The sequence below is a fragment of the Nipponia nippon genome, unplaced genomic scaffold (genome assembly GCF_047370975.1).
Source record: "Nipponia nippon isolate SJK-2023a ecotype South Korea unplaced genomic scaffold, ASM4737097v1 scaffold_27, whole genome shotgun sequence".
In the NCBI taxonomy this organism is placed as follows: domain Eukaryota; kingdom Metazoa; phylum Chordata; class Aves; order Pelecaniformes; family Threskiornithidae; genus Nipponia; species Nipponia nippon.
Genome location: NW_028262344.1, coordinates 2,504,638 through 2,519,169, shown reverse-complemented (window position 1 = coordinate 2,519,169; position 14,532 = coordinate 2,504,638). Strand labels below are relative to the sequence as shown.

Sequence of the window (14,532 nt, the reverse complement as noted above, 5' to 3'; positions counted from 1 at the left end):
TAAACACAATATTGGATTGCTCTTGATGTATAATTCTGATTCTCAGTTTTACCCCTGCTGATTGAATTCAGTTCAGAGTGCTCCACAGCTTTTATATTTTATTTATTTCATTTTATGATTCCATTTTATTTTTCCAGTGTTGTGCACCAGTCCAAGCAAAGAACCGAGAACAATGCTCTGGCATATTAAATCAAAGGGCTTTACATATTAATATCTTTTCACCCCGAGCACATTCTACAAAATATATGTATTGAGGTGAAGACTGGTAGAGGCTACAGTGTGCTTTCCTACTCAGTCTTGTTATCTTAGTCCCATCAAATTGTTTATCAAAGGCTGGATTTTATAGAAGAGCTCCATTCCCATTTAGGTACCAAAAATAAATGGCCAGACTTTCAAAAGAGCTTTGGGCAGTGGGTGGTGATCTTTATTAAAAGTCCAGCATTCTCTAAACATTGCGATAGCAACAGCTGGGCTTTCAATGCTTTTGAAAATGTCTGTACCAAAACGGGTGCTGCACTCTTTTCGAAAGCTGTAGGATTTGGACATCTGTTCCTCAGTTCTTCTGAAAATCCAGCCTTGAAGGTATACACACAAAAAACTACATGCAGTGAAACCTCGACAGCTGTAACAGAAAGATACAAAACACCGTTCTTCCTTTCTGGCTGCATTGTGTAGTTCCATGCACTACTCAGGCTGCTGCTGTCATGCAGCTATGCCCAAGGTATGCTCTTCTGGCGTCTGTAATGCCTATAAAGTATTGGCATCTTAAAGGAAGGGGGGAATACGTACCTGACAACCCACGGAGCTCAAAGGGGTCTGTCACATATCAGTGTCCATTGGCTCCTCTGGCTCATATCTGTGGCCACAAAACAGCTCTTAGAAAACACATCAGCTTGGCAGTTTGTTTAAACAAGCTTTTTGGATAAACATCAGTAATCTACTTACTCAGCAAGATTGACAAAATAAATTATGAGAGCGCCAATATTCAGAAAAAACACCAGTATCACCCAAAAACACAGGCATCAAAGAGGATGTTATGAGGCTCACTCTGGCAGTAACACAGCTTCCGTCTAAAACAGGCACGCATCTAACACACCACTTTTTCTGTTTTTCTATGACTTGCAGGAGATGCAGAAGGAATAAAATTCAGTTACCTACACTCTGCAGCAATTCCAAGATAGAGATTTTAGTTAGGCATATGCACAATGAACCAAAATCTCAACCGATGTAAGTCAGCACTGTCATGTTGATTTGCTACTGTTGAGGGCTGGATGCAGCTGACCACCTAACGCCAGTTCCCTGGTTGTCATTGTGAAAGGCCAGGGAATCAAACCCATGTGACTAGTTGGTCATTCACTTGCAGCCACCAAAATCTAATACACAAAAGGATGCTCAGATTAAAAAAAGGCAGTTAAATTCCATTGAGATGTGTCATTGGCACATCCTTTTTTGGTGGATAAAACAGCACTCTCAATCCTTTGGACATGCATTTAAAAACAGTTCCCATTGAAAGAGCAAGCCACCAAGCAAGTCATCAGGGCTGAATCACTCAGAAGTGATTCAATTACCCAATAGATAGAGATCATGTAGCCAGACCCAGCAGTCTGCCTACAGCCAGATCCAGGGAGACATCAGATGGTGGGTTTCAGTCATTTTATATAACTTCTCCTGCTTAGGAACTCTCCAAATCATCTTTCCAGGCCAAACACATTTGTATGAGGAAAAAGTATGACCTAGATCATATGAACTGCAAAACTTGACACATACTTGTGTTTTCACTTGATGTCCTCATAAGAGCAGATATGCCTCACCGCCTGCATTAGAAGAAAACTGTGCTAACCCATCTACTTACCAGTACACACCCCATAGGTGTTTGAGCTGATAGAATCCTTTCTACCTCCGCAGAGAAGACTCTTATCTTTTAGACCGAACTTTATTACCTTTTGCGTGGCCACCAGACATCTTTGTCCTGACAGAGAAGCAAATAGATTGTTAACCTTGGCTTTGCCAGACACTGTTTCCCAAGATGGCTAAAGTCAACACATCCAGCCACCACCAAATCTGAACAGGGATTGAAAGTAAGAGGGGGGTGGAATATATTTTCCTTCAGATAAGCTACTAAAAGCTTCAGAAAGCCTCACCTCCTTGGAATTTGCTGAGGGCATGCTGTGCAGACACATACTGTGATATACGGATGCAGTCTCAGTTCTTCTCTATCAGTTGCACCAATGAACATTGATGCTCATCACTGTAAAGCGATTGCCCCATAACCTGAGTCTGAAAGGAAGAGTGTGCTCTGTCGCCAATAACACACTCTACTAGTCTCCCCACCCTTTCCCATCTTATGCCAGGTGCGAATTGATTTTCTTAGTTTTCACCACGTAAGACATTCCCTAGCATATGCCCTGGAGTATCTCAGTTCCAATGTTCTGTTTTAATGTGGCCTGCTACCTTTTCTACTGTATGCCAGGAACAGCCCCAGGTAAGACTTCAATTTACTGTGTAGCTTCAGCTAATTCTGATTAGCTTTTGCTATGAGGTAGGATTCTGTCCTTCTTGCAGATACAGCTATTAATAACTGCAACAAGTAACTAACACAGATTATTCAATGACAGAAAACCTGTAAGCACCTACCAGAAAAACAAGACCACCAATGCTGCTTGTAATGTGAGATACTGTGCTGGCCTCTCTTTTTTTACAATCAGTTTCCCAGGCACCAGAATCTGTGAAGAGCTAACACTTCAGAACTAAACCCCACCTCTGCTCAGCAGCCAAAAGAACAGCAGAGAATCAGATTAATTTAACATTTTGGCAAACAGAGATGCCTACAGTTTGCCAGCAGCACAGGTGTTCCCTTCATTTTCTGCCCACACAATCCAGGTGAGCTGATGAGAATGTCAAGCCCTCCCTTGGAAGTGATGGAGTGAAACAGCCTGCGACAGTTTTTGGAGGCAAGGTGAAGTGACACAAGGAAAGAGCTCTTCGGTCCTGCAAATTACATTGTAACCAGGTACCTAAGTGACCTGGATATGTCATATGAACCATCCTGCTGATATCCTTGGGAGCTACTAATACCTTCTAAAAAATTCCACAATGCACACAGGGAGGAGCGGGGTCAAAAGATGATAGGTCTTTTGGTGGTGGATTTGTTTTTAGCATGCTTAATCCCATCCTTGTCCAGCCTGTTCAGACCATGTGAAAGAGGCTATTCTAAAATAGTGAAAAACAGCTTAAGACATTTTTTCCAATAGTTGCAGTATACAGAGTGGGGAGTTATGGTCTTGAGAGACATCTTGAGCATGTACATGTATTCCTCATTTCTGTTACGAGCTCTGCCTTGGTGTTTAAATATCTATGTGTATGAGATACTGTGTGTGTGCACATACTAGCTTGTGTGTTTAAGAATCAGAGATTGTAGGCAAATGTGGATTGAAAGGGCAAGCATTATAGTGCTCCTGTGTGCATCTGTGTTTATCTACATGCATATATAGGTGCCGAGGTTTCTGTATGTGTATGTTTGTGCAGCTAGTAATATCTACCTTGGTGAAAACTATCTTGTCCCCTCCTCTCAACAGGGGAAAGACAGTAACATCGAAAAGCACCAACCTGTTAAAGTAATCAACTCGAAGACAAAAGTAAACCAAACTTTCCCCGAATGTGCCATGTTTAGTGCACTATAACAGAAGATACTTTCTAAGCTAATACTCCTTCCATACCACATGTAACTCTTGCATTCTCACATCAACACACAAAATATAAGCCATTTCAAAAAGATTTTGCCCTTACTTTTTTCATCCAGATCTTCTCTATGCTGAATCCATAAGCATACCTAGCCAACCTGAAAGCCAGTATGGTAAACAGGCCTCCCAAGAAAACAAACAAAGATGCTATAATAAAAGCCAACTGAAAGGACTGTGCACAGGTGAGGTTAAATTTCCCTGCCATATTAGGAAACACTTTGTTCTGCCTTCTTCCTCCTCAGCTTCCTTAATTGCTTGGTCCTGACCTTCCTGAATACTCATTGCTCTTGTGACATTGCAGTGACCTCAGTACCAGCGCTGCGCATCATGTTGGGACTGGTCAGACTGACAGGTGGGGATACTGAGAGAGACTCCCTCTGCAATGAAAGGATTTGAATGGGGGTTCTAATTTAGAACCATATCCTTTTAGTGACATTACCAAGGCACCTCCTCTCTGGAATTTCTCCGTTTATAAAGATGGCTCTCACTGTATGCAGCGTCACTGTATAAATATAAGTTGCGTAATACAGACCTGTGAAGTCTCACACACAGCACTCAAGACTCATCCATTCAGACCCCATTTCGCACTTCCTTTCAAGAGCTGCAACACGCAAATACTGCAGTACTCTCTTGGGAACCTCCACTCAACTTTTGGATCGAGTCCTTCTACTGCTCAAAACCAAACACAAGCAAGATGCCCTGGCACTGAAAGAGTAGATGGGGTAACAGCTGCAATAGCAATCTAACAGAATAAGCAAAATAAGACTGGTCAGATGAGTCAGACCAAAGATGCACTTAGCCTGGTATTTTGTCTCTGTAATTGCCCAGTTGTCAGTGGTGAAGTAGTTTGACTTTTCCACTGCTGTCTCCATTTCACTGGATTACCCCCTTTCTTTTCCTGTTTTAATAAACTTTTTAATCAGAAGAATTTTAACAAGCTAAGTCAGAGTTTCTAATGATATGAAAATAACCAAGCTGGGATAAATGTGCTCTCATGCCCACAGGTGGCAGCATTTCCTCGGAGTTAGGCTACCTTTGCACACCAATATCTAAAACCAATTTGCTTCCCAGCATCATCACTGCAGCCTTGGACAAAGAGAAAAACAAAGTGGAACAGCACAGCAAGCCATCTCCCAGAAACTGCTCAGTAAAAGCAATAGTTCATCTTGTACCACGCAGCCCTAGCTGGCCCATCCACAGCTGGTGGGGTAGCAATGCGATCAGATGCCACCAGTTCACACAGTATCTTTCCCCTTTTCTATTGAAACAGAATGTCATCAAAAGCTTTAGGTCTAGTCAAGAGTTTTCAAGTCTTTTATGAGCACTGCGGATGAATAATGCAATCAGACTCTTCTTCATGCAATCAGGACAGCTGAGTATGGAAGTAGTGATTTTGCCTGAATTGGGAAAAACATGTGCCCAGGAAAAAAAAAGAAAAAAGAAAAAACAGAAAAAGAATGGTGAAATAACAGCCCAGCAAATAGCTGGTAGGGAGACAAAGAATATGTTATTGTAGCCTTTAAATACAGCAATATTTAATGTCTGCCCTCCCCTTTCGTCCCTTGCTGAGCATCAGAGGGCACTATGAGTGACTGGAACCAGTAGTGTGTTTTGAATGGTGAGGGTGGTCCTGGGGACAGCCTGTCAGCTGACAAGAGTCATTACTTGTGTTTTCAGGAAGACTAATGTGACAAAATTGCAATCAGCTCATCTAAGGCTCCAGGATACCTGAGCCAAGGACAGAAAGAATTTTAAGTAAGTTCCCAAAGGGAGAAGGGGTGGGAGGGTGAGGTGGAGAAAAGAAGGTTCACTCTCCCTCGGAACTATGGACAGCAGTAATATCTCCCTCACTCTCCAGACGCCCCCACTCAGTAATGAAGTGTTGACCTGCAGGTCTGTAGTCTGGGGACAGGAATTCACCCAGATGACAAAGGGATGTGACACCAGTCAGTGCAACTTCTGCTCCACATCTAGTGCTTCCTTAACACATTTCTTCCACCTAGTCCCCGCTCTGTCTCAAATCTTCCTGTGGTGCAAGCTCTTCTCTGAATTTCTCCCCTCTGCTGCTGTAGGGAGGTTTTGACTGAAGATGGCAGCCTTTGCCCATGCGTCGGTGCTGAGCCAGGCCTGGAAGCGAATCAGCTCACTGTAACTCCCAGTTGATTTCTCAGTCCAGCTGTCCCCAGAGCAGAAACAGGTCATTCACAAATCACAGCCACTCAGCAGGAGTACAGAGCTGCAAAAAGAAAGTGATTTATTAGCATGCAGTAGCACACTGCCCTGCCTTTGCAGTGACAGGTACATAAAGCAGGAAAGGGAGCATGCAACAGAGTGGACTTTTGTTTTATTTCCTTTAATTTGACTAAACTGTAGTTTAGTTTGCACTGATGCACACATTTGGAATTAAATACAGAGTGGAAATCCACCAAGAGGCATCTTGTACTGCTCATTTCTGGTGCAAAAATAGCGTTACTGATATTCAGAGTGCCTTATGAATGTGAGGACATCCGCACCTGTCTCCTGACGGGAAACAGCTCAGTGCTATCAATATTTACAGGTAGGAAAACTGAACGCGAAAAATTAGAGGCCTTAAAGGAATTCAGCAGTATACCAGGAACCTGATTTCATAATTTTCTGTCATAGAAGTCGGTGTTTTAAACTGCTTCCCTTCTGCAGCCACACTGCTGCAACATGGCAGCATGATGCTCAGCTGCAGGCTCCAAGAGGAACATTCGGTGCCCACTGTGACACATCATTTAGCTTAGTCTCTAATCAGTAGAATAAAATAATGCTTTTCAGAGAGTATTACAGATCTCCTAAATTAGACTCATGTTCTTTTCCTAATTTGTTACTCTGATGGTAAGTTCTTCCAACGGCTAGTATCTTACCCTGAAAACATACCTACTTTTTTCCAGCTCTTGTGCCAGCTCCGGCTTCCAATGAAAGCTGAATCCCAACCTTCCAGCCAAATTCCACTGTATATTTTTCTGCTGGCTAGTGGAGCCATCTGTTATAAGAAGTCATCTTCCCTGTATCTGTGCTTGCACATTGTGATGGAGTCTCCTCTTTGATAGCCTGAATAGATCAAGCTCCTTACATCTTTCACTAGAAAGATGTTTCCCAGACTCTGAATCATTTATACGGCTCTTTTATGAACCCTTCCAATTTTTCAGCAGCCTCTTTGATCTGCAGACACCAGACCCCAAATCACTATCCCAGTGAAGATCTGACTAATGGGGGTGGATGGAGTGGTAAGCTTATTATATTAGACCGGTGAAAAGAAAGATCTGATTTCAAACTGCACCAGTTTGACTGAGAGGAAAGAAGGATAACAGAGGCATTGAATTGGGGAGACATTTCCTGAAAGGATTAAACTTCTGTCTGGGTAATGAGAACATCCACAGTCACATTAGACCGGATTAAAGAGAAAGATAAATTCTGCTGCTTTAGAGCATAAACCAATAGCTGGTGGGGACTACAAATAAATGTCTCCTTTGGGTAGATTCTTCTGTAATTGTTCACTGGGGAGAGAGTTTCCATCTCCCACTGAAGCAGCTGGCTACCAGCAGACCCAGAACACAGGGATAAATAGGTCTAGAGGAAATCGCCCATCTTTCTATTATACAGAGACACACGCACAGATTGAAGAGACAAAGGGTTTGCACTTAAAGATTAAATCCTTATGTCATCTCTCTCTGCTTTCAAGCCTATCTAGGTAAGAAGGCTAAGAGATTAAACTGAGAAACATGTATTACAGCCTGCATTCTCCCAGCTTCCTTCCCACTGCATTCTCCGTTTCGGATGGAAGTGGATATACGTGCATGAATGCAACAGTCCTCTTATCCCTGCTTGGTAAATAGTTCCCACTTTCACTGTGCTCTGAACCTTCCAGGTGCAAAATAAAACAGATTGGTCTAGAATTTGGAAGCAAATGAGCCAGGCTGCTTGCTCCAGGCTTCCAATTTAATAAACATGCATCTATATCTAATGGACAGTCTGTCACTTCCCTTTAATAGAAATCACCTGCTCCTCTAATAATCATTAAACAAATTGACAGCACAATAGCCAAGGCCTCTCATCTTAATGCCACCTGCAGCAAGAGTAAAATAATCCACTAATATCTTTTCAGAAAGGCCATTATTCTGCCTAATATGAATGCACATGCACACATTCCATGTGACATAGAATCAAACATGTCCATGAAGAGAATAAATTGCCTAAGAATTCTCTTTATTTATATAATGCATGTATTTTATTAGTAAGATCATTTCTCATTTTCTGATGAGGATGATAATCTCTCATGCCTCCTGCAGTGCTTTCCTCTGCTAGAGCCAGACCCTGAGCAGCTTTATGGGCACCATCAGGCTGGATGGCCAGACATGCCCGCATCTACAACTGAAATGCAGCTGCTTTCCAAACGCAGAGCTGTCACGCCAGAGTATGCTAGCACTGCTGAGACCTAGAAAGTTTTTAAAGTCCCCTTTTGGAAGGGGTTAGAGTTGCTCTCCTATACATTCATGTCTAGTTGTGGCAGGATCCACAAGGGTGTTGCGACTTCTGACAGTTAACTGTAGAGCTCTCCTAAGGCCCAGCATGGCAACTTTGCATACAAGCAAGAAAAACACTTCAGGGTTAGATGGAACCCCACAGCAGATAATTCAGCATGCCTGAATACCAAAGGGGCTGTGTGCAGCCTTCCTCAGTCTTCAGAAACAGTTAAGCGCTCAGAGTACCACAGTCCTGTGTGGACTTTGCCATTTGTCAGTCTCTAAAGGATAGTCTTTCTGAGCTCAGCCAGACATGCAGTGTTTTTGAAGCAGCCAGACGCATGTCATGCCATAAAATTCTATGTTAGTACATGTACGGTCGCTTGAGCCTTATCAAACATCAAATAATAGGACCCCACCTTTATTTGTTGAAATCACATTCCATATCCACAGAGTGGTTATGGCCACACTTTAGGGTCACAGGAAGGGGAAAAAAAAACCCCTAAAAATCAGAAAATGAACTCCAGTATGACAGAAGTCAGACCCATTGGTGATGGAGCAAGCACGGGCGGACAAAAGCTTGCTCTTGGACTTGTTCCTCCCTTTGACCTCTGTATTTTGTCAGCATTCTCAGATGCCTGTCTCAAGCATCTGTTTTTCTCTTTGGGCTGGCTCTTGTTCTCCCTTCACACACACCGATTCTAAATACAGCCCACCAGTCTCAAAGTTCTGCTTGCTATTGGCCTTTAAAAGCTTTCTTATCCACAGCATTCATTACTGAGGGATACTTGAAGTTAATGAAGTATTCTCTTAACCTTATGCAACCAGTTTGATTGTCTCAATCACGCCGATTTGGAAGTCATGTTATACCTTACGGGGCCTCTCATGTCTGATGAGAGTACAAAAAAGCATATGCTGGGAGAAAAGACCATGTGTCAAAAGGACAGTGACAGCCTGGCACCAGAGCACTTCACAGGCCATGCCCCGAGGAGCACCTCTCAAAGCCTGGGACAAGCTGTTCTGTAGAGGCAGGTGCACAGAAAAGTCTTACCCACGCGCTAGCAGCCAGAATATCCCAAGGAATCCTAAAACATCCTCAAGACACCTCTGTATCTAGCCACATGGTTCTCACAGAGTGGGAAGCACTCTGAGATATCAGTCTTTTCAAAGCAGCCTCCTCCTGGATTCTACTCCCCAGGCTGCTAACATGCAGCACAACCAAGAGCTCATCTGTGTATTAAACAGGACACATTCGCTAGCTCTCCTTTACGTGCAGAAGCTGTTTCGCGATTCCTGTTTAGAGGTAAATTCACTATTTTGCTGCAACTATTTTCTGGCAGTTGTGCACAAAAGCTTTGCGGTGAACTACTCTCAGCTCAAAACAGAATCAACTGTCCTTCACAACTCTCCCTCTGTGGGGGAGTATTCACACACACAAGTATTCAAGACAAATCAAGGACATAGCAGGACTGGATCTACTCCAGGGCAATTCCTAGATTTAACAAACCTCATGGGGATACTGATCATCTGATGCATAATCTGGGAGTTAGGATGGAGGATGGAAGCGAGGAGTCTGAGGTGGGTTGTACAGGGATAAACTGGGCCCTTGCTGTTTTTCTGGTCCTTATCTCCACAGTACAAGCGCATATCAGTCATTTGCAGAGCTCTTCTCACAGCATGCCTGTACAGGAGGGAAACTGTACATCCCCATTTTGCAAACAGGGGTGAAACAAAAGGCGTAGGTACATGATTTTTCTGTTCCTCCCCGAAGTCAAGCAGGAGGTCTGCAGGTGAGTGCAATTGAAACCGTATCTCCCAAGCCTCCCAGTCTCTCAGCTATCCTCCCTTTACTAGCAGTGACAAACTGCTCTGCCATCAAACTTGCTTTACAGAAATCTCAGCTAGGCTGAAGGCATCTCAACACATGTCTTTCTACCAAAGACTTTTTTTTTTGTGTGTGTTTTAGGGGGTTCCTACTTCTAGTGTCAGTTTGAGGCCTGATACTTGCTCACTTCATTACTGTGGCATTCATTGCAAGGCACCAATATACACTAAGAATTATGATTACATCCCACACGTCCACTGAAGCTAATTTCAATGGTGGTATAGCTGCAAATTAAACCCTCTGAGGTCTCCATGGAGTATTGTCTCTTCCTGTCTCTCCTCATGACTGTCTGATCTACATTTGGAGGCCAAATACCACCTGCTTTATTTAAAAATATACAAGCTTTCTAGAACATTCCCATATTTACAGTACCAGGAAATACAGAGATAAAAGGAAACACGTATCTCAAGATTTCTCTGATTAAATACTAGTTTTGTTACTGCCAGGAGTAAAAACCACTCTTTATACTGATGAAGAATTCTGACAGTATTTCTCTTTTACAGAGCAAAAACTGAACTGCAAGAAGCTGGAGACTGTTCCATGCCTGTTCACTACCAGCAAATCCAGGAATGGAAGCCAGAACTACTGACTCCCACTGCCTTGTACACAGTGTCGTCCTTTAGTCCTTCACTATCAAGAGCTGCATTTACCGAGATGGTGCAAGCATGGGTGGCTAGAAACCTGCAGCTCCTATCCTAAACCCCAGAAATAAAGAACGGTCCCTGGAGGTACCATGACCAACCAAGTACATGTTCACCCATCACATATAAAGGTCCACCTACGTGTGCAGATTCAAAGGGTCAGAACATCCTGAATTGTCTTCATTGTAAGTTAAATGATTTGTCACAGCCGACCCTATTGCTGCATGCAAACATGCTTTTGTAGCACACAAACTAAAGACACCTCAGGCCATAAAAGACCTGATGTAACACGTTAGTATCACATACTGATTCTGACCCACAGAGAGGTTCACGTCTCACAAAAGCGAACACCATGCAGTACACGCTTTTCCTCCATTGGAGCTCTAGCAAAGAAAATTCCAATTCAACTGACAACCTGGTATGAGGCACGCTCTTCTTCAGATACAGTCCAACTGTCCCTTCTGGGAGAAGCTGGGGGCAGGGGTAGCTGCAAGTAGGAACACGAAGGGCAAGGGCTGCACAGCCATCGGTTCCTTCACGTTTAAAAAATTCTACCACAGATTAAGATGGGTTTCAGTATCTCCAGTTTAGAGTAAATTACTCCCATTGAAACCTCTCTGCAATTAAAATTAACAGAATGAGCATCATCATCACCAAGATGGAGTGGAATGGGAGAGGGCAGAAGGGCAGTCCCATTAAGAATCCGATCTCAATCCACATGTACGTGAAAGTCTGAAAAACAGTGCCCAGAACATTATATTGTAACCTCTTGTTTCTCCCATGTTCCTCTTGACCCCATCTGGCCAAAAAGCAGCTTATTAAGTAACAATACTCTACAACCCTTGGGATTGCAAAATCCATCAGTAACCGCAGATTAGTAGCCAGCCCTGCTGCTTTTCCTGTGCTGCCATACCCTTCTATCACTTGCGCGGAGGAATCAGAAAAAGCACAGGGGCTTTTAGAGACAATGGCTGGGATACACATTCACGCAGACTTGCTTGAGCAGAATCACATCTGCTGATTACTGCAGAGGGCACCTCCAAGGGACTTTAAGATACCACAGATTTTTTTTTTTTTTTTGTCAGGCCTCTTAAATACTTCAGCCTGGGAACCAAGATCCATGTTCCAGATCCTCAGCAAGCACTAAGAGGTATAACTCAGCTAATTTTGAAAGTCACAGCCATACAAACTGACCCGGCAGCTAGGATTGCAGCTATATAACTTCATTCATAAGTTTTTTTCATCTAGAATGCTACAGAGCAGGTGTCTGACATCAAGCTTACTGCTTGGGTCAGTCCTTATTTTAAACATCTCTTCTCTGCTCCCAAGATACTGGTGCAAATATTCCAAGGGGTCTAACACAGGAAGATGCTCACAAGAACACGTCAGTGGGAGCCGAGTTCTTAGCCCACTCAGACGTATTTGCAAAGGTGAACCATACAGCTATGAGGAGTTTCAATGTTTGCTTAGAGGACTGCAGACACGTCATGGTTCTTCTTGCTGCACGTGCTGATGTTATGATCCAAGTAGTTTGCACTGGATGTAGGTTAGCCTAACCAAAGTACATTAGACAGACAAAGATTAACATGCCTAAATGATACATGTGTTCCAATTAGAGAATGTAATCACCTCAGGCTCGATCATTATTGCTCCCTTTATGTTTATCATTTCAGCTGCATTAAGGTCCCTGGCAGTTCTTTCATCTAACTTTTATATTCAAGGACATCAGGTTTTTAATCATTAAACACCTTAAACACTACTTTTCAGGAATCTTTGAAGAATAATTATTTTCCCAGTATAAACTGTATATCACTGAAGGTTGTTTTAAAAACCTCTCATCTCCAGCTGCTGCACTTATATCAACAGATCTCTTTGGAAATCAGACTGTGGGAAAGTAGCTCAGAAAATAAAGAAAAAAAAATGTTTTGTCATTCTCCCTCTATTTTTTCATCCATTTTGTTCTCTTGGAAGATTTCCAACTCAACTATAGGATCTGTCAAAGTCTCAGCACTGTCAGAGCTAAGGGGATTTTCATTTGAGACTGAGCCCTCGGGGGCAGCATTGCCCCTGACTTGGGGCTGCCTGACAACTGGAACTCATTCCTTCCAATTTGGCTTAATGTTTCTTCTCACACCTTTCTGCATACATCCAAGTTTTCCCCTCCATGTACACCAACCACCCGTAAGAAAAAATGAATTAAAATTACCACATTATTTGCCTTCCGAAAGTCCTCTTTTGCAATATTAGTGATATGCAGGGAGACATTCAGGAAGAGTTGGCATAACTTTTTGCCCATTCACCGATACATGCATTTATTACGTGGTTAGCTTCATATGATTCTGCAGAATGCATAAATCTGGCTCAGAATATAAAAATAGCCCACTATCAATCTTTCTGTAGTGGGAAATGTAGATTCATTGGTGCAAGCAGAGGGAGCACTGGCAAAACTTTATAACTGCTTCCATAAAGCTGTCAGCAGTGAAAACAGGCTGGTTTTTAAGCTCAGGGAACAAAGACCATATCGGCACCAAGTCTTACAGCAGGAATACTAATGAGATCCCACAGCCAGAGGTTTGTGGCTAGGACAAGGAAACACAGATGTAGATCTTTGAGCTCTGTACCAGTGTGATTCCATCAAGCTGTTAAAAGTGGCTGCAACTCTTCTGGATGCATCTACAAAGGATAATGTTTCCTTTTCTCTGCAATTCTCTCAAAATACATTATAAGTCCTTAGTATGGCTGCCTACCAGATACATACTCGGGACATAATTATTTAGAATTGCATAAAATAATGGCCTGATGTTGCACCTCTTGCTTCCCTCCATGATTATTTTGCTGGTGTGCCCCTAAAACTGAAATCTCAAGACTACATTAGTTCAAGGATCACTAGTTTAGAGTTCTTTTCAGAAAGATGGTCTCTCAGAATCAACAAAGCTGGAAAGGAAGCTTAACCAACACATTCTTCTTAAAATGGTGGTTAAGGAAAACTCTGAATCACAGCTCATATTGATACAAAACCAGTTAACCTCACAAATGCGAGAAGAACTTAGCAGAAAAGAAAGGAGGGTCATGGTTCTTTGCGCACCTACTTCTGTTGGGCTTCTCACGCAAAGTTTTACTGAATAAAATAGACCTTTGGTAAGTTCTATTGCTTATTACATTGCACCCCAAACCTTCAGAAAGGATCATTGTTGTCAGTTCTATCAAGAAACTGGCTATTTTCATTAAAAGAGTACCAGCAGTCACATCTATTCCTCTGTTTTCAGCCAGGACTGAAAGTCAAAACATCAAATAGGGTTCTGTGTGCCAGTTGCTTTCGTGATTCATGCCCTCAGTGCATGACAAGAAAATATGCCATAAAAAGCACAATAGTAAACTACAAACTTATTCTCATAGGATTTTTATAGCTTTAAGTTTTCAACGAAACATTCCTTGAATGCTTTGCATATATTCATTCTGAATAATATCCTGATATCAAACTTGTGATCTATCCCTTAAGAAGGAACACAGGTAAGACAAAAACCTATATTCATTTTACATATGCAGTGTACACAATATACATAACATATATAATGTGCTCCAACAGTAGGAATCCAGCAAAGACCAATAAAAGAGAGGTTTCTAAAGAAAAAAAACATCTGAAACTGTTGCAGCCCACAAGGACTCACCAAAGTGATTCCAGCATCGCTTCCACAATTGCTTCGCTTTGCTACACAAAGCACCACTGGCAAGAACAAGCAGAGGCCCATGGGTAGCCAGCTAATCTCTTTTACAGGCCC

General features: G+C 42.5%; 1 long non-coding RNA gene across 1 annotated transcript; it reads right to left on the bottom strand.

The window, feature by feature from the left end:
* Positions 1-367: 367 nt before the first annotated feature.
* LOC148055028 (uncharacterized) lies at positions 368-1,962 on the bottom strand. Its single transcript, XR_015705957.1, has 3 exons — positions 1,853-1,962; positions 790-856; positions 368-622 (listed from the first exon to the last, which is right to left on the bottom strand). It is a non-coding gene; the product is annotated as an uncharacterized LOC148055028 (long non-coding RNA).
* Positions 1,963-14,532: the final 12,570 nt, after the last annotated feature.